We start from the raw sequence: 18,714 nt of genomic DNA, 5'->3' as shown, positions 1-18,714 counted from the left end.
TAAAATTTTTGACATACGTTTTTCTGGATTTTTTTGCTGTTATTCTGTCTCTCACTGTTCAAATAAACCTACCATTAAAATTATAGACTGATCATTTCTTTGTCAGTGGGCAAACGTACAAAATCAGCAGAGGATCAAATACTTTTTTCCCCTCACTGTGTGTGTGTGTGTGTGTGTATATATACACACACACACACACAGTACCAGTCAAAAGTTTGGACACACCTACTCATTCAAGGGTTTTTCTTTATTTTTATTATTTTCTACATTGTAGAATAATAGTGAAGACATCAAAACTATGAAATAACACATATGGCATCATGTAGTAACCAAAAAAAAGTGTTAAACAAATCAAAATATATTTTAGATTTTAGATTCTTCAAAGTAGCCACCCTTTGCCTTGATGACAGCTTTGCACACTTTTGGCAATCTCTCAACCAGCTTCACCTGAAATGCTTTTCCAGTTCCCACATATGCTGAGCATTTGTTGGCTGCTTTTCCTTCACTCTGCGGTCCAACTCATCCCAAACCATCTCAATTGGGTTGAGGTCAGGGGATTGTGGAGGCCAGGTCATCTGATGCAGCACTCCATCACTCTCCTCCTTGGTCAAATAGCCCTTACACAGCCTGGAGGTGTGTTGGGTCATTGTCCTGTTGAAAAACAAATTATAGTCCCACTAAGCGCAAACCAGATGGGATGGTGTAGCACTGCAGTATGCTGTGGTAGCCATGCTGGTTAAGTGTGCCTTGAATTCTAAATAAATCACAGACAACGTCACCAGCCAAGCACCCTCACACCTCCTCCTCCATACTTCATGGTGGGAACCACACACGCGGAGATCATCCGTTCATCTACTCTGTGTCTCACAAAGACACGGCGGTTGGAACCAAAAATCTCAAATTTGGACTCATCAGATCAAAAAGGACAGATTTCCACCGGTCTAATATCCATTGCTCATGTTTCTTGGCCCAAGCAAGTCTCTTCTTCTTATTGGTGTCCTTTAGTAGTGGGTTCTTTGCAGCAATTTGACCATGAAGACCTGATTCACGCAGTCTCCTCTGAACAGTTCATGTTGAGACGTGTCTGTTACTTGAACTCTGTGAAGCATTTATTTAGCCTGCAATTTCTGAGGCTGGTAACTCTAATGAACTTATCCTCTGCAGCAGAGGTAACTCTGGGTCTTTCTTTCCTGTGGCGGTCCTCATGAGAGCCAGGTTCATCATAGCGCTTGATGGTTTTTGCGACTGCACTTGAAGAAACGTTCTAAGTTCTTTACATTTTCTGGATGGACTGACCTTCATGTCTTAAAAGTAATGATGGACTGTAATTTCTCTTTGCTTATTTTAACTGTTCTTGCCATAATATAGACTTGGTCTTTTACCAAATAGGGCTATCTTCTGTATACCACCCCTACATTGTCACAACACAACTTATTGGTTCAAACGCATTAAGAAGTAAAATACATTCCACAAATTAAATTTTAAGAAGGCACACCTGTTAATTGAAATGCATTCCAGGTGACTACCTCATGAAGCTGGTTGAGAGAATGCCAAGAGTGTGCAAAGCTGTCATCAAGGCAAAGTGTAGCTACTTTGAAGAATCTCAAATATAACATATATTTTGATTTGTTGAACACATTTTTGATTCTACAAAAAATAAAGAATAAAGAAAAACCCTGGAATGAGTAAGTGTCCAAACTTTTGACATACATATAAATTATTTTCTGTTTTTTTTTTTTTTTGGGGGGGGGGGTTGTCAGATTTTGTCCCTAGCAAATTTCTCCTTCAAAGTTTTGGGCTTGTAGGAAAAGTCTTAATATAAGAATTAGGTTGCCATTAGGACAAACTGAATTGCATTCATGGAAGACTGGCTTGAATTGTGAGGATGACCTAGAGCTGGGTTATATGGACAAACATCCATATCGCAATAAATTGCCTGAATTGATGCGATAATGATAAATAGAACGATACGTTTATAACTTTAATGTGCAACAAAAAAAACATTGTATCTATTAAATTACTACTGGTTTGATGTCTGTAGCCATCAATTGTCCCATTAACAAGCAGCCGTATTAGCAAACTAATTTCATTTAAAAACTTCACATTTCTCTAGTATATGCCACTTATCGTAATGAACGATATCAGCAAAATGCCCGCGATAAGTGATCGGTATGGTCGATCATTTTCGGTTCATTGTCCCAGTTCTAGGATGACCACACAATTTATTTCCATCAGACAAATCTATTGGTTTTCTACCCAAACTTGCAAAGGAAATGTTGTGATCTATTTAATAAACATAAGAGACCAGGAAAATATATCAAAGATTGTGGCAGTATAGCGGCAACAGTGGCATCTAGTGGTCAAAATATGGCACTTTCACACTACTTTAAGGTAAATAATGCAAGTAGCTTCAAATGACAAATTCTCTCAACATGGGAAAAAAAAAAGATTCACAGGGAATCCTCTGCATTGTATGGAGAAGCAATACTCCACGCCACAGCTTCATACTACTTGTCAAACATAGAGAACTGATACTGTATACTGGGTCTTGAGGTGGGATTGGCATGGGGTGTGGGTGGCTTTTACATTTTTGGGGGGGACTCCTCAGGTCTTACTCATTGGTAGGAAGAAGTTTGGTTCAAAGCGGATGTTGATTACTATATTTATTGAATACTATCTGAATACTATAAATGAATTAGCGTAATTTCTCAGATCCAATTATATTTAAACAAAATAATGTTTCAGGAACGCTAATCATATCTGTCACTAACTACAGAAATGATTTCAGAACAATCTGTGATGGTGGGTGTCCTCGTGCTTTTTGTGGAACGACACGTGCTAATGGTTTTCACAGACAAAGTAAAATCATACAAAATTACTTTGCTCGTGATGGACGCCCCTCATGTGGCACACCGGTTGGGAAGCGCTGGTCTATAGTCCGCTACGAGAGAGGCCTCAACTGTGATCTGCTGGTGTGGCACAACTGGCATTACCCATTTCACACAGCCAGTGAATGTGAAGAACAGGGAGATGCAGAGGATTTTTCACTCTGAAGAGAGGCTAGGTAATGTTAAAACAAAAACATAACACTCCAAGGAAACACTGAGGTGAGAAGATTTGGTGTTGAATAGAGTCCTCCCTCTCTCTGGAGTGGAAGGTTTGTGAACGGAGCCAGTGTTCCTGACTCTGTGACCAGGCCTCCCAGGATCTGAGGTTACCCTCCACAGACACAGTCAATTACTGCAACCACGGCTTATGGAGTCTCTAATAGGCATGCTTACACACACAAAGACTGACACATACGCCACAGTCCACACGCATAGGACACCCATGGAAGAGTAGGCTACACTCTGATCAAACCACACTGTACAGGGTAGTTTACAGCATGGTTTCGCATGATATTAGGGTTGCCTGTGATCTTGATAATACCTCCTGAAATCTACTGAACACCCTCTGATCTAAACAGTGTTGGCGCCCTTGTTGAAACAGAGGTCCTCTTCAAGAAGGCAAATTGAAAAATGTCATGCAGGCCAATTGAAAACCACTATTCTTTAATTGATTTTCCTTTGACAGGCTCTGCTCCAGCAAGGTGCCCACTATCACTCAAATTTCCATGAGCGCTTTGAGGAGCTGAGATTTTCAGCTTGTTTATTTTCCATTACCTGCTCACACATTCCACTAGCAGGGGAGGAGATGAGGGGAGGGGAGGGGAGGCAGGGGAGGAGAGGAGGGGAGGAGAGGAGAGGCAGGGTGCTGATAAGAGCTGGGGCCAGGCAGCGCTCCAGAACAGCAATCCTCCTGAGAGAAACCATCCACCCTGAGACACAGGCTGAATCCCAAATCACATCCTTCCCCTCACCCCTCCATTTGCACGTTCACGCATGCCACTGCCATTTGCTATAGTGTCCCAAAGCTGAGTGAGTGAAAATGATTGATGGTGTAGGGGCTAATTAGTCTCTCGATAGCCACTTTGACCGAGCCAGCACAGATGCAGGTTTCAGAGCAAAGTGCGATCCCAACATGAACGCCGATATGTTTGGAGCCACGTGCATTTGTTTGTCTGATTTCGAGACTTGACACATGTAACAGATGAAATACCTCCCAAATAAAAAAAGGTACTGAGGTTTAAAAAACAGTGTGTATTTGATCATTAGAATTTCATACTCATTGTATCATTTGAAAGTTCAAGTCACGAGTGTCCCCCGCAGTTGATGGGTTTATTGATCCCCTCGCCACTCTCTGGAAGCCACCCTCTGAGTTTCGTTAGCAACATGTGACAACGGAGGGCCCTCCGGGCAAGTTGGTAGGTGCGAGGGGGTGGTTTGGGATTCACTGACAGATCCTCCCTCACAGAGGATGGTATGAAATAAGGCTTTGTCAGGACTAGGGATGCAAATTTCGGTCAATTTCTCTGCCGACTAACCAACCCTCATTAACCGGTCCACAATTTTTTTTTCTCCAAACAGTTAAATGACGTGACCAACAAAAAACTATGCATGCAAGGAACGGACAATGAAAGCAAGCCTATCATCTTACAGTCAAAAGACTATGGCCTATTATTGAATATGCAACTGCTTTAATGAAGCAACTAATAAAACCTCATCTTCAAACATTTGCCAAAATACAATTGGTGGGAAAACACAGTTCTAAACAGCGCTCCTAATGCAAGTGGTTCCATATGTGACAGATGAAAATCTCTGTTAGAAACGTAGAAAGAGGGGGACTCTAATAGCAACAACTAGGATGGGTTGCTAATATACAGTGCCCTCCACTATTATTGGCACCCCTGTTTAAGATGTGGTCGAGGACTTCCAAAAATTCTCATTTTTTTAAACAACATAGAACCCAAATGCAAAAAAAAGAGAAAAATCCAACCTTTTATTTAAGTACATTACATTGGTGGTAAAAAAAAAAAATCACACATTTAGAAAAAAATAAACTTGAAATCATGTGTCCCACAATTATTGGCACCCCTAACAATTCCGCTGAACATTTTCATAGATTTTTTAAAAATATATTTTTCTGTAGTTGCTAAAGTTGGTCAGGGTATCTAGGAACTTTTAATTAGTAATTCATGACTTCCTGTTTCCCTGGGGTATAGATATGACGTGACACAGAGGCCTAATTCTCTTACCCATTTGTCAACATGGCAAAGACAAGAGAACACACCATTCAAGTAAGGCAGATTTGTGTCGACCTTCATAAGTCAGGCAATGGCTACAAGAAAATAGCCACTCGCCTTAACTTGCCCGTATCTACAGTCAGAGGAATCATTAAGAAGTTTAAAACAACTGGAACAGTGACAAACAAGGCTGGAAGAGGTCCCAAGTTTATCTTGCCACAACGCACAGTGAGGAGGATGGTAAGAGAAGTAAAAAAAAGTCCTAAGCTCACTGTCACAGAATTGCATCAAAGAGAAGCATCTTGGGGTCACAAAGTCTCCAAAACAACCATCAGACGCTCTCTACATGCCAACAAGCTGTTTGGGAGGCATGCAAGGAAAAAGCCTTTTCTCACTAACACTCACAAACGTAAACGTCTGGAGTTTGCTAAGCGGCACTGGGACTTCAACTGGGATCGTGTGCTTTGGTCAGATGAGACTAAGATTGATCTTTTTGGCAACAAACACTAAGTGGGTCTGGCGTAAAACAAAAGATGAGTATGCCGAAAAGCACCTCATGCCCACCGTGAAGTATGGTGGAGGATCTGTGATGCTGTGGGCCTGTTTCTCTTCCAAAGGCCCTGGGAACCTTGTTAGGGTGCATGGCATTATGAACGCTTTGAACTACCAGGACATTTTAAATAAAAACCTGATGGCCTCTGCCAGAAAGCTGAAGATGGGTCGTCATTGGGTCTTTCAGCAGGATAATGATCCAAAACATGTGGCAAAATCTACACAAAAATGGTTCAGCAGTCACAAACTCAAGGTCCTCCCATGGCCATCTCAGTCCCCAGACCTCAACCCAATCGAAAACCTGTTGGGCGAGCTAAAGAGGAGAGTGCATAAGAGAGGACCCAGGACACTGGATGATCTAGAAAGATTGTGCAAAGAAGAATGGTCAAAGATCCCTCTCTCTGTGTTCTCCAATCTTGTGAAAAGTTATAGGAGGAGATTAAGTGCTGTCTTGTTGGCAAAAGGGGGTTGTACAAAGTATTAACATCAGGGGTGCCAATAATTGTGGGACACATGATTTCAAGTTTTTTTTTTCTAAATGTGTGATTTTTTTTTTTTACACCAAAGTAATGTACTTAAATAAAAGGTTGGATTTTTCTCTTTTTTTGCATTTGGGTTCTATGTTGTTTAAAAAAAAAGGAGAATTTTTGGAAGTCCTCGACCACATCTTAAACAGGGGTGCCAATAATTGTGGAGGGCACTGTATATCCATGACTAAGATTGTGCCTTTGTTTTCTGGACAACAAAATACAGTTGGTATGAAAACCAATAGAACAGGAGAGAAATGCAACCTTAATGGCATGAGGAAGTCTTCATAAAATAATTGAAGCAAGGTAAGACATTCCTCATTAATTGAAGTCAATCGTTCAGGTTTCAAACAATTACACTGCCTCATTGTAAAGTGTGCCTACCGTTGACTATAGCCTATGCATTCCAATGGCGAATGGGAGACGCGCTTTAATTACGAGTTGAGAAATAAAAAAATTGCTCTTTTCAATCTTGGCCATCAAAACAGTTTAACACGTGATTGCATTTAGAATTGTTATTTGTTGCGCAATGACTGTGCTTATAAAAGCATGTTTCACTCCTGTACCAGCTGCTCTCCCGTTGTCTGACAGGTAAAATCGGCCATTCCGCTCCTCAAACTAGGCTCTGTATTCTGTGCGCGTGTGAGAAGATACATGACGACTAACAAAAATACACAGGGGCCAATTTAAATTATCCACTAACATACAGTGAGGGAAAAAAGTATTTGATCCCCTGCTGATTTTGTACGGTTGCCCACTGACAAAGACATGATCAGTCTATAATTTTAATGGTAGGTTTATTTGAACAGTGAGAGACAGAATAACAACAAAAAAATCCAGAAAAACGCATGTCAAAAATGTTATAAATTGATCTGCATTTTAATGAGGGAAATAAGTATTTGACCCCTTCTCAATCAGAAAGATTTCTGGCTCCCAGGTGTCTTTTATGCAGGTAACGAGCTGAGGTTAGGAGCACACTCTTAAAGGGAGTGCTCCTAATCTCGCTCTTTGGCATCAACTCAACTCGCCGTGTTTGGAGGAGGAGGAATGCTGCCTATGACCCCAAGAACACCATCCCCACCGTCAAACATTATGCTTTGGGGGTGTTTTTCCGCTAATGGGACAGGACAACTTCACCGCATCAAAGGGACGATGGAGAACCTCCTTCCCTCAGCCAGGGCATTGAAAATGGGTCGTGGATGGGTATTCCAGCATGACAATGATCCAAAACACACAGCCAAGGCAACAAAGGAGTGGCTCAAGAAGAAGCACATTAAGGTCCTGGAGTAGCCTAGCCAGTCTCCAGACCTTAATCCCATAGAAAATCTGTGGAGGGAGCTGAAGGTTTGAGTTGCCAAACATCAGCCTCGAAACCTTAATGACTTGGAGAAGATCTGCAAAGAGGAGTGGGACAAAATCCCGCCTGAGATGTGTGCAAACCTGGTGGCCAACTACAAGAAACGTCTGACCTCTGTGATTGCCAACAAGGGTTTTGCCACCAAGTACTAAGTCATGTTTTGCAGAGGGGTCAAATACTTATTTCCCTCATTAAAATGCAAATCAATTTATAACATTTTCGACATGCATTTTTCTGGATTTTTTGTTGTTATTCTGTCTCTCACTGTTATCATTAAAATTATAGACTGATCATGTCTTTGTCAATGGGCAAACGTACAAAATCAGCAGGGGATCAAATACTTTTTTTCCCCTCACTGTATGCAAATTAACCTATAGACTGATAAGCATGACCGGTCAAATGTATTTTGGGAGGCTAACTGATTAACATCCCTAGTCAGGACAACAGGATCTGCTAGTAGCTACTGTACGGCAGACAGCATCTCTCCGGCTGTCAATCGACCTGACCTTGAAGTTGGGAGGATGAGGGCAGGAGGGGCAAGTGACGCGTTTTATTAGGACAACGTTTGGAATAATGGGTATAGGCCTAGCAGTTCAGTGGTTTGAACTGACCACACGTAGGCTTCATCCTTAACACTGACAGACTGGTTTGGCATTCCAAGATGTAACTCATCTATCTACCAGACCACAGAAGTAAAATAAAAAACACACCTAGCCTTGACTGTAGCTGCCAGGTTTTAAATATTTTGTGTGTTAGCTGTACATTCAGGTAACTGCCAAAATAAAGGAAACACCAACATAAAGTATCTTAATAGGGCGTTGGGCCACCACGAGCCAGAACAGCTTCAATGCACCTTGGCATAGATTCTACAAGTGTCTGGAACTCTATTGGAGGGATGCGACACCATTCTTGCACAATAAATACCATCATTTGGTGTTTTGTTGATGGGAAACGCTCGCTCCAGAATTTCCCATAAGTGTTCAATTGGGTTGAGATCTGGTGACAGACACACACAAACACATCCTTTAACCCCCCTATGCTCCTTTGAGATCCCTCTTTCAAAGTAACTGAGATCTCTTCTTCTAGCCATGGTAGCCAAAATAATGGGCAACTGGGCATTTGTATACATACATGACCCTAGGCATGATGGTATGTTAATTGCTTAATTAACTCAGGACCCATACCTGTGTGTTTCAATATATTTTGTATCCCTCATTTACCTCAAGCGATTCCTGTATTTTGGCAGTTACCTGTATGCCCCCTCCTTTTTTCTTATGCATCTAGAACTGTGCTGGATTAGAAATCTGCTGACACAAACCAGAACAATGGAGCGAGGCCGAAAGGCTCACAACTGCACAGAGCGAAGGTTGGCTAATCTGTCGGGATAACTGCTAGCTTCTTCCGTCAATAAGCCAGGAGTCACACAGTTAGGCTACTTCTGGAATTTACGGTCCAGTGGGAGTGCAAGCTTCCCATAAAACAAGCCTCACTGTATCCCTGTCAACAGGACCCCTCCCCCTCTTCCAGAGACTAGCCCCGTGTCACCCTCAACCACTACCTCTATAAGGAGAGAAGATCCCGGTTGCTTTCTTAAGGTCACACCACTCTTCAGTCTATGAGTGATGATTCAGGGGCAAAAGTTGGACACAAAAGTAGACCGGCACAAATTGGGAAACTCACCAGCTCACCTTAAGTTGTGTTTAAAAGTGAGGACGTGAAATACATTGGGTTCAACATCCTCTGTGGACATATGGTAGCAATTTGCTCGAGTAGACTCCCTGACTGTGAAGGTCTGCCGGCGGAGCGCGCAAACTCAGTCTCAGTGCGTGTTTTTTTTCACCCCCCCCAAAAAAACAGAAGACAGAACATATATGCCACCGATCAGTTCATTGTTGTCTCATCTTTTATACATGTTTAAACTGTGAACTAAGATGATGACTTAATCACAGCGAGATACCTCTTAATAAAATAACAAATTGAGAACCCCCCCCCCACCAAAAAAAATAAACATTCTAGATTTTTTCTAAAGGCGGGAGTCACTCCACCCATGGAAAACTCACAGATGAGTCAACCTCCAGGAGCATGTGCAATCAGGCCCTTTCCTGCTCTTATTCCTCCAGTTATTAATCACATCAGCAGACAGCTCCAATGACCCTCTCTGCGCCTGCAATTAAGAGCAGGGTAACCACCTGATTGGCCAGCTCTGTCTGCCGGGAGAGGTCAGGGTTTAATCACCTCAGAGGGGGGAGGGGTATAATCAGGTTGTGGTAATCAGCAGTGCCCTCCGCAGAGAAACAAACATTTGTTAGGTTAAAGAAAAAGGCTTGGAGATGGAATCCAAACAGAGATGCATTCACCAACCAAGCATGTGACCACAACACATCTTGCACAAATTACACACTGTATGGGGTTGAACATGTCCAGTTGAAGTCAGAAGTTTACATACACATTAGCCAAATACATTTAAACTCAGTTTTTCACAATTCTTGACATTTAATCCTAGTCAAAATTCCCTGTCTTAGGTCAGTTAGGATCACCACTTTATTTTAAGAATGTGAAATGTCAGAATAATTGTAGAGAGAATGATTTATTTCAGCTTTTATTTCTTTCATCACATTCCCAGTGGGTCAGAAGTTTACATACACTCAATTAGTATTTGGTGGCATTGCCTTTAAGTTGTTTAACTTGGGTCAAACGTTTCTGGTAGCTTTCCACAAGCTTCCCACAATAAGTTGGGTGAATTTTGGCCCATTCCTCCTGACAGAGCTGGTGTAACTGAGTCAGGTTTGTAGGCCTCCTTGCTCACACACGCTTTTTCAGTTCTGCCCACACATTTTCTATAGGATTGAGGTCAGGGATTTGTGATGGCCACTCCAATACCTGACTTTGTTGTCCTTAAGCCATTTTGCCACAAATGTGGAAGTATGCTTGGGGTCATTGTCCATTTGGAAGACCCATTTGCGACCAAGCTTTAACTTCCTGACTGATGTCTTGAGATGTTGCTTCAATATATCCAGATAAGTTTCCTTCCATATGATGCCATCTATTTTGTGAAGTGGACCAGTCCCTCCTGCAGCAAAGCACCCCCACACGGTTGGGATGGTGTTCTTCAGCTTGCAAGCCTCACCCCCTTTTTCCTCCAAACATAACGATGGTCATTATGGCCAAACAGTTATATTTTTGTTTCATCAGACCAGAGGACATTTCTCCAAAAAGCACGATCTTTGTCCCCATGTGCAGTTGCAAACCGTAGTCTGGCTTTTTTATGGCGGTTTTGGAGCAGTGACTTCTTCCTTGCTGAGCGGCCTTTCAGGTTATGTCGATATAGATACTTTTGTACCGGTTACCTCCAGCATCTTCACAAGGTCCTTTGCTGTTGTTCTGGGATTGATTTGCACTTTTCGCACCAAAGTACGTTCATCTCTAGGAGACAGAACGCGTCTCCTTCCTGAGCGGTATGATGGCTGCGTGGTCCCATGGTGTTTATACTTGCGTACTATTGTTTGTACAGATTAACGTGGTACCTTCAGGCGTTTGGAAATTGCTCCCAAGGATGAACCAGACTTGTGGAGGTCTACAAATATTTTTCTGAGGTCTTGCCTGATTTCTTTTGATTTTCCCATGATGTCAAGCAAAGAGGCACTGAGTTTGAAGGTAGGCCTTGAAATATATCCACAGGTACACCTCCAATTAACTCACATGATGTCAATTTGCCTATCGGAAGCTTCTAAAGCCATGACATCATTTTCTGGAATTTTCCAAGCTGTTTAAAGGCACAGTCAACTTAGTGTATGTAAACTTCTGACCCACTGGAATTGTGATACAGTGAATTATAAGTGAAATAATCTGTCTGTAAACAATTGTTAGAAAAATTACTTGTGTCATGCACAAAGTAGATGTCCTAACCGACTTGCCAAAACTATAGTTTGTTACCAAGAAATGTGTGGAGTGGTTGAAAAACGAGTTTTAAATGACTCCAACCTAAGTGTATGTAAACTTCTGACTTCAACTGTATCATCACAAGCATAATCCAAAGCAGAAGTCATCCCTCTGATTCACTAACAGCCAGAGTGCCTTACCTCACTGGGGGATCCATGGTGCGGGGGCATGTTGAAGAAGCTTGTTGAGAGACCAGCGTTGGTGCTGGGGGTCATACAGATCCATAGGGATAGAGAACATATTGATACTGGAGACAGAAATCCAGCATGGCACCATGGAGACCTGAGCAGGAGAGAGTGTGAGCCTCAAGTTAGTCACACACCAAGCAAATGGGACTTACTGCACTTCGTACTTTGTAATGGACCAAAGTGTGTCAATGACAGATGGGAACCACACAACATGGCAGGTCTGGAAGGATTGCATATCACAAGTCTTGATATGTCTGGATGAAAATAAAAGCTTTGATTTAGCCAAACATTTCCTTTTTATTTCAGCCCAAAAACCCCATTGGCAAATAAAGCAGGGTAAAGGAGTCCGAGGGGGTTGCTGGCCAACCCAAGCGGTACAGAGGTATCAGATGACGGGGCAGGAGCCGCGGCACAGCACTGCAGACAGACTGTCTCCGGGGCCCAGAGCCCAGGGACCCAGCCGCAGTACACTATGACCTCCACTGAGGGAAAGGCATTACACATTACTGCAGCCCACAACTAAGATCTTCCAACTTTAAAAGTCATTAGCAGAGCCGGATCGGTGTGTGTAATTACCGCCACTTAAGCATCACCGTCTCCAGAAGGACACCACCTCAGAGAGACGGAGGCAAGATCCAACAGGAATATAAGAGCTGAAGGTCTTAGATAGAAGGCTTATCAAAGTGTGATTTCTGTGTCTGGCAAATTAATGTTGGCGACGCATTCATTGACTTGACTAATCACACAAATGAGTCAGTAAATAACAAAAATAGCAAATTTCATGTGGAATTAAAATGTTGATAATTGGGATCGCACAAAATTAGGCCTAATTTTATTTAAAGCTGCAATATGTAATTTTGAGGCGACCCAACAAAATTCATAGCAATCTGCATTATAGAGGTCATCCTCATTGAAAGCCAGTCTAAGAAGCGGTAGAGCCGTTCTGGGCACTATTTCTATGCCTGCCGTTCTTACATTTCGTTTTTGCATCTTTTACTTTTGGTTTTGTACACCAGCTTCAAACAGCTGAAAATACAATATTTTTGGTTATGGAAAATATATTTCACAGCGGTTTAGATCGTACAATGATTCTCTACACTGTACTTGCTTGTTGTCACAACTGAAATTAGGCGAACTATTAGAATTTTAGCAACCAGGAAATGGCGGAACGATTTCTGCATAGTGGATCTTTAGATTTAGCCTTTCAAAACAGCTTTCGGCCTTGCCTACATCAGCCTGAAAACATACTAGGGGCAAAGAGTGTCAGTCACTTCCCGAATCTTCATCTAGCTCACAGTCTCAGACGTTTCAGCAAAGATATCCCAACAGCACATTGGGACACACAGACATCTGATTTTAGACCTGAGGGATGTGCTATTCCAGGGAGTAGGAGAGGAGGTCGTCCATGGTGTCCCCATAAAGCCTCCTCTGAGTGGGCAACTGCGGGCCAAAAGCCCTTGCTGTGGCTGGGAGATAAGTGGAGCAGCATGATCTGGATGTGGCCCAGCAGCCTGACAGCCAGGCACTGCTCTCAACACCAACACAGGGGCTATTCTTCCACATGGGAGAGCTCCTTGAGACTCAAAGGGCCTTTTAGTCCATGAGCCAGACCCCTACATTTGGGCCGTCGGGCTCTCTTGAGGCGACAAGGTCTGTGATTTTCTTGAAGCTCTGTCCCTAGAGTTGTAAAATATGTGATAGCAGTGCATCAATGGTAGCGTTCTCTGTGTTACTTTCTTTCATCCATCCCTCCATCCATCCCATAGGGATACCCTTCAATAATATATCATTGGAAAGCTTAGATTCACAGCTATCAGACACATTCTTGGGATGTTTGAGTCAACAGAACCTTGACCTTTGACCTCTACGGTACATAAGCTATATATACAAAAGTATGTGGACAACCCTTCAAATTAGTGGATTTGGTTATTTCAGACACACTCATTGGAGACAGGTGTGTAAAATGAGCACACAACCATGCAATCTCCATAGACAAACATTGGCAATTGAATGGCCTTACTGAAGAGCTCCGTGACTTTCAACGTGTCACCGTCATAGGATGCCACCTTTCCAACAAGTCAGTTCGTCAAATTTCTGCCCTGCTAGAGCTGCCCCGCTCAACTGTAAGTGTTGTTATTGTGAAGTGGAAACTTCTAGGAGCAAAAATGGCTCAGCCGTGAAGTGGTAGGTCACACAAGCTCGGGACCGCCGAGTGCTGAAGCGCATAAAAATGGTCTATTCACGGTTGCAACACTCACTACAGAGTTCCTAACTGCCTCTGGAAGCAACGTCAGCACAGGAACTGTTCGTCGGGAGCTTCATGAAATGGGTTTCCATGGCCGAGCAGCCGCACACAAGCCTAAGATCACCATGCGCAATGCCAAGTGTCAACTGGAGTGGTGTAAAGCTCGCCGCCATTGGACTCTGGAGCAGTAGAAACGCGTTCTCTGGAGTGATGAATCACACTCAACCATCTGGCAGTGCGACGGACGAGTCTGGGTTTGGCGGATGCCAGGAGAACGCTACCTGCCCCAATGCATAGTTCCAACTGTAAAGTTTGGTGGAGGAGGCATAATGGTCTGGGGCAGTTTTTCATGGTTCGGTCTAGGCCCCTTAGTTCCAGTGAAGGGAAATCTTAACGCTACAGCATACAATGACATTCCAGACAATTCTGTACATCCAACGTTGTGGCAACAGTTTGGGGAAGGCCCTTTCCTGTTTCAACATGAGAATGCCCCCATGCACAAAGCGAGGTCCATACAGAAACGTTTTGTCGAGATCAGTGTGGAAGAACTTGAAGGGCCTGCACAGAGCCCTGACCTCAACCCCATCGAACACCTTTGGGATGAATTGGAACGCCGACTGCGAGCCAGGCCTAAATCGCCCAACATCAGTGCCCGATCTCACTAACGCTCGTGGCTGAATGGAAGCAAGTTCCTGCAGCAATGTTCCAACATCTAGGGGAAAGCCTTCCCAGAAGAGTGGAGGCTGTTATAGCAGCAAAGAGGGGGACCAACTCCATATTAATGCCCATGATTTTGGAATGAGATGTTTGAGGAGCAGGTGTCCACATTCACTACATGACCAAAAGTATGAGAACTATCTGTATAAATTGCTTAAAAAAGGAAAACCCGATACATTTTAACCTTTGTTTGACAAGTGGATCTGAAAAAGGTCATTTTACATTTTAGTCATTTAGCAGACGCTCTTATCCAGAGCGACTTATCCAGAGCGACTTACAGTTAAGTGAGTGCATACATTTTCATGAAACGACCTTTGAAATGATATATAATATAACCAACTTTGAAAGCACCAGCTACAACTATTGTTTAAAAATAGCCCATATTGTGCCATTGATGTTAGAATGTTGGAAGCTTAGCCATAGAATTCCATGTAGTGGGGCAGTTTTTGGATTGTAACTTTGGTGATAAAGGCACCACATTTGACACACACAGCTAGAACAGGGTTTTAAAAAGATTTGTAGATACAGGGCCATCACAGGATTCACGTATTAACCCCACTGAAGCCTTTTTCCAATATGCCTGCCAAACAACTCAATAAGGTCTAATTGAATCGCATTTAATTCCAATAATATCTTAAAATGTTCATAGTGATGTAGAATACACAACCAAATGTGCCAGAATTGTGGTAAGAATGTGCCCAAAAAGCTGTCTGTCCATTGAGTGGTTTGGCAGCCATATTGGTTAAAGGCTTCTGTGGGGTTAATACAGCGTTTCCCAAACTCAGTCCTCGGGACCCCAAGGCTTGATGATTAGTTGAATCAGCTGTGTAGTGCTAGTGCAAAAAACTAACATTTGTACCCCTTAGGGTCCTGACAGAGTTTGGAAAACTCTGGGATAATACGTGAATCCTGTGATGGCCTTGTATCTAAACTTTTTTTATAACCCTGTTCTAGCTGTGTGTGTCAAATGTGGTGCTTCCATCTCCAAAGTTAAAATCCTAAAACATAGCTGCCCCAATGGAATTCTATGGCTAAGCTTCCAACATTAAATGTCAATGGCACAATGTGCTATTTTTTTAAACAATAGTTGTAGCTAGTGCATTCGAAGTTGGTTAGATTATATATCATTTGAAAAGGTAATTTAATTACCTTTCACAACCACTTGTCAAACAAAGGTTAAAATATATTGGGGTTTCCTTTTTAAGCAATTTTTACAGGTAATTCTGATATGTACCATAGAGGTAAAAAAAAATAATAATAATGATTTTAAAAAACGATTTTCTGTGCCAAATTTCCACCTCACATCAGTTTGACAGATTGTAAGGAAATCGAAAGCTGTGATTTCAGTTTCCATTTAACCCATCTAAACAGTAGGCTACAGTTCCCTTGATGTTCCATAGGCCTATTTGAAGTCCCCGTCTTGTGACTGTCGAATTTGTATAGCACCTCACAATCATCACACATAACATAGCCAGCACTACTATCATCCTCTTTCACCACTTTCCCAAATAATATTTTCTGGCCCTACCTTCTCTTTATCTTCAACACTCCATTTCGTAGCCTCTCTCTTATTGAATTAAACTCAGACATTGTCCTTCTTGCCTCCGTGGATCAACGTTAACCTTTCTGCCCGTTTCCAAAAGCATTTGGCGATTGGCGTGTAGGCTATTTGGTGCATGAACAGTTAGGCCCTAAAGCTTACGCACGAATGCCAGAAAGCCTAAAATAATGAAAGACAAAACCTCAATATAGCCTATAGTTATAAATTGCACAAGAATGAAATCTTCATGGATTTTTAAAGTTATTGTTCTTGCTTTATTCAACCCCACAATATTTCATGACCCTAAACTCACCCGCTCCGCAGACCTAACCGCAGGGACTGCGGGTTATAAGTTAACCCAATCATCCCTAACATAGACCTTCAAGAAAATCACTATGAGACATCGTCAGCCCAAGTGAGCCCGACCAACCCTCGTGGCACATGGACTATTTATTAGCCAGGGACATCAAAGTGAGTTTACATTCAGGCCGGACAGTCAGCGACAAACTCTTTTGTAGGGAAAATAAATGCACTACATCAAATAGAAATCTTAATTCTTGCAAGTGGGAAACTCTGTTCTGCTGGTGTAAAGGCATTTGAGGGCCTTATAGCCAAGTCAAAAGCACCCTTGTAAAGGACATAACTGCAGTAGGCATTCCATGCACGAACTATTTTTAGGCCAAATTACAAGAAAATAGCCAGTTGAAAGTGCTAGAGTGGTTAGTATGAGCAAATACAAAACAAATCGAAGAATTAAATACATGAACACACAGTGAGCACGTTCAGGAGAGTGAAAGGCAGCAGAGGGAGATCAGCTGTGCTCATCTGTTTACAATAGCGCCTCTGGACTCTGAGTGTCTCCTCACCAGGCCAAGGTCACTCAAGGGTGCAGCCGATGATTGGTAACTAACTGCGCTGGCTATTTATAAAGTCCTGAGAGCATGCAGGAATATCTTGAGGTTGCGAGCTGTCACAGTGCAGGGGCATGGCTCCAGGGAGATATTTTGAGTAAAAGCAACAATGCAGATAGAAATAGAGAACGAAAGTACTAGACATCTTGTAGTTCTACTCCTCAAGTTTAAAAGCTGTCAGACATATGGGCTCATGTTTTAAGTTGTAGAGTTAGCATATCGCATATTGTGATCTGTAAAACAGACTGAAGGTTGATGGACAGACTTATCTGTTGTGAAAAGGGAAAAACATCAAGTGCTTTGTAACGTTGTATGCAAATTCCTCACAGCACCAGGTGTCAGTGAGGTGTTCAACTTTACTGTCTGACAGGATAGTTGTGTAACCAGTCTTTCGTCCGTTATTACACAATGGAACAGAACTATGTCAGCCACGAGAGAACACCGCATCCCACAACGGCACTGAAAAAGCAAAAGTCAACAAACAAATAAAAAAATAAAATAAAAAAAATAAAGAAACATTATTGGGCTGATATGTGTGCGCTTGTGTATGTGACAGAGGCTTGAAAAGGGAAGTGGAAGTCAAGCATTTGGAGATTCCATCGCTGAAGTTAATTCCGTCAGCTTTAGCAAAACCAACAGAGTGGCACGAGAGCAGAGGGAAATGTGTCGAGGCTTGGAGGAGTGACTAATGCCATCAAAGTGAACGATCAGCCATAGCTAATTGAAATTAAAGACCATAGAGGGGGAGAGAGAGAGGCTCCAGTCCGTTCACAGGGCCCGCTCTGTGTGGGAATGTGTATGGGCCTTGTGCGACCCTTACACAGGCCTACGCCAGATTTTCCCCTTCTCTCTCAGCAACTCTCATCTTAGTCACTGTCGAATGCCTCCTTACAGGAACAAACTGCCTCCTGTCAACTAGCTACTTTTTCATGAAGCCCTAACCTACATCTTACATGTGCTGTTTGGCTTTTAGTAATACATTTGCCCAGTTAGGTGGTGGGCCGTAGCAAGCTATCTGCTTTAGTTTTCAAGATGATTGATCTCTGTCGAGGATGGAGCTGATTTTTACATATTGTGTATATTTATTTCTTCTGAACACATTTCCGAGTACTAAACAGTAAACCAATCAAAACGTGTGTACTATCCATGGTACTACCTCTGCCAATCACGTTATTCATATCTAAGGTAGTGGACAGCTGGTGAGAGAGATCTCCGTCTGACAAACTGCTATCAGGTAAAGTATTTTTTTCTTCTTTGTAATCAAACTATTTAGTTATATAAGCATGATACCATCAACGCAAGCAGTAAAATGACTCCCAACTTATAACACAACAACCTTAGTAATGTAGCTAGCTTGCTAGTTAGTTACAACAAGTAGATCTGTTGCTAGCTAGCTGGAGCAGATAGCTTTATCACTAGCTAGCATGTCATTCCGGCACAAGGAATGTTTTAGCTAGCAGTTTATCCCAAGTAATCAAGGCAGGACCCACTAATTTAATCCACACTGACAAATAAGAAATGGCACATTATCCCTGTCAATAGTTGGAGTACGGTGATTGAAGAGCACCGTGCCTCAGACTGTCAGGATGTTCCTTTTCTAGCTCACAAACTACATT

General features: G+C 42.4%; 1 protein-coding gene across 1 annotated transcript in view; it reads right to left on the bottom strand.

The window, feature by feature from the left end:
• Positions 1–18,714, bottom strand: part of LOC311110710 (bone morphogenetic protein receptor type-1A-like) — a 73,588-nt gene that overhangs the window by 44,403 nt on the left and 10,471 nt on the right. The window contains exon 2 of the mRNA XM_084153267.1: positions 11,638–11,779. The gene's annotated coding sequence lies outside the window, so the exon portion shown is untranslated. The remainder of the gene's footprint in view (positions 1–11,637; positions 11,780–18,714) is intronic.

Source organism: Coregonus lavaretus (genome assembly GCF_964263955.1).
Source record: "Coregonus lavaretus genome assembly, chromosome: 36".
NCBI lineage: Eukaryota > Metazoa > Chordata > Actinopteri > Salmoniformes > Salmonidae > Coregonus > Coregonus lavaretus.
This window is presented reverse-complemented; position numbering and strand designations above follow the sequence as displayed.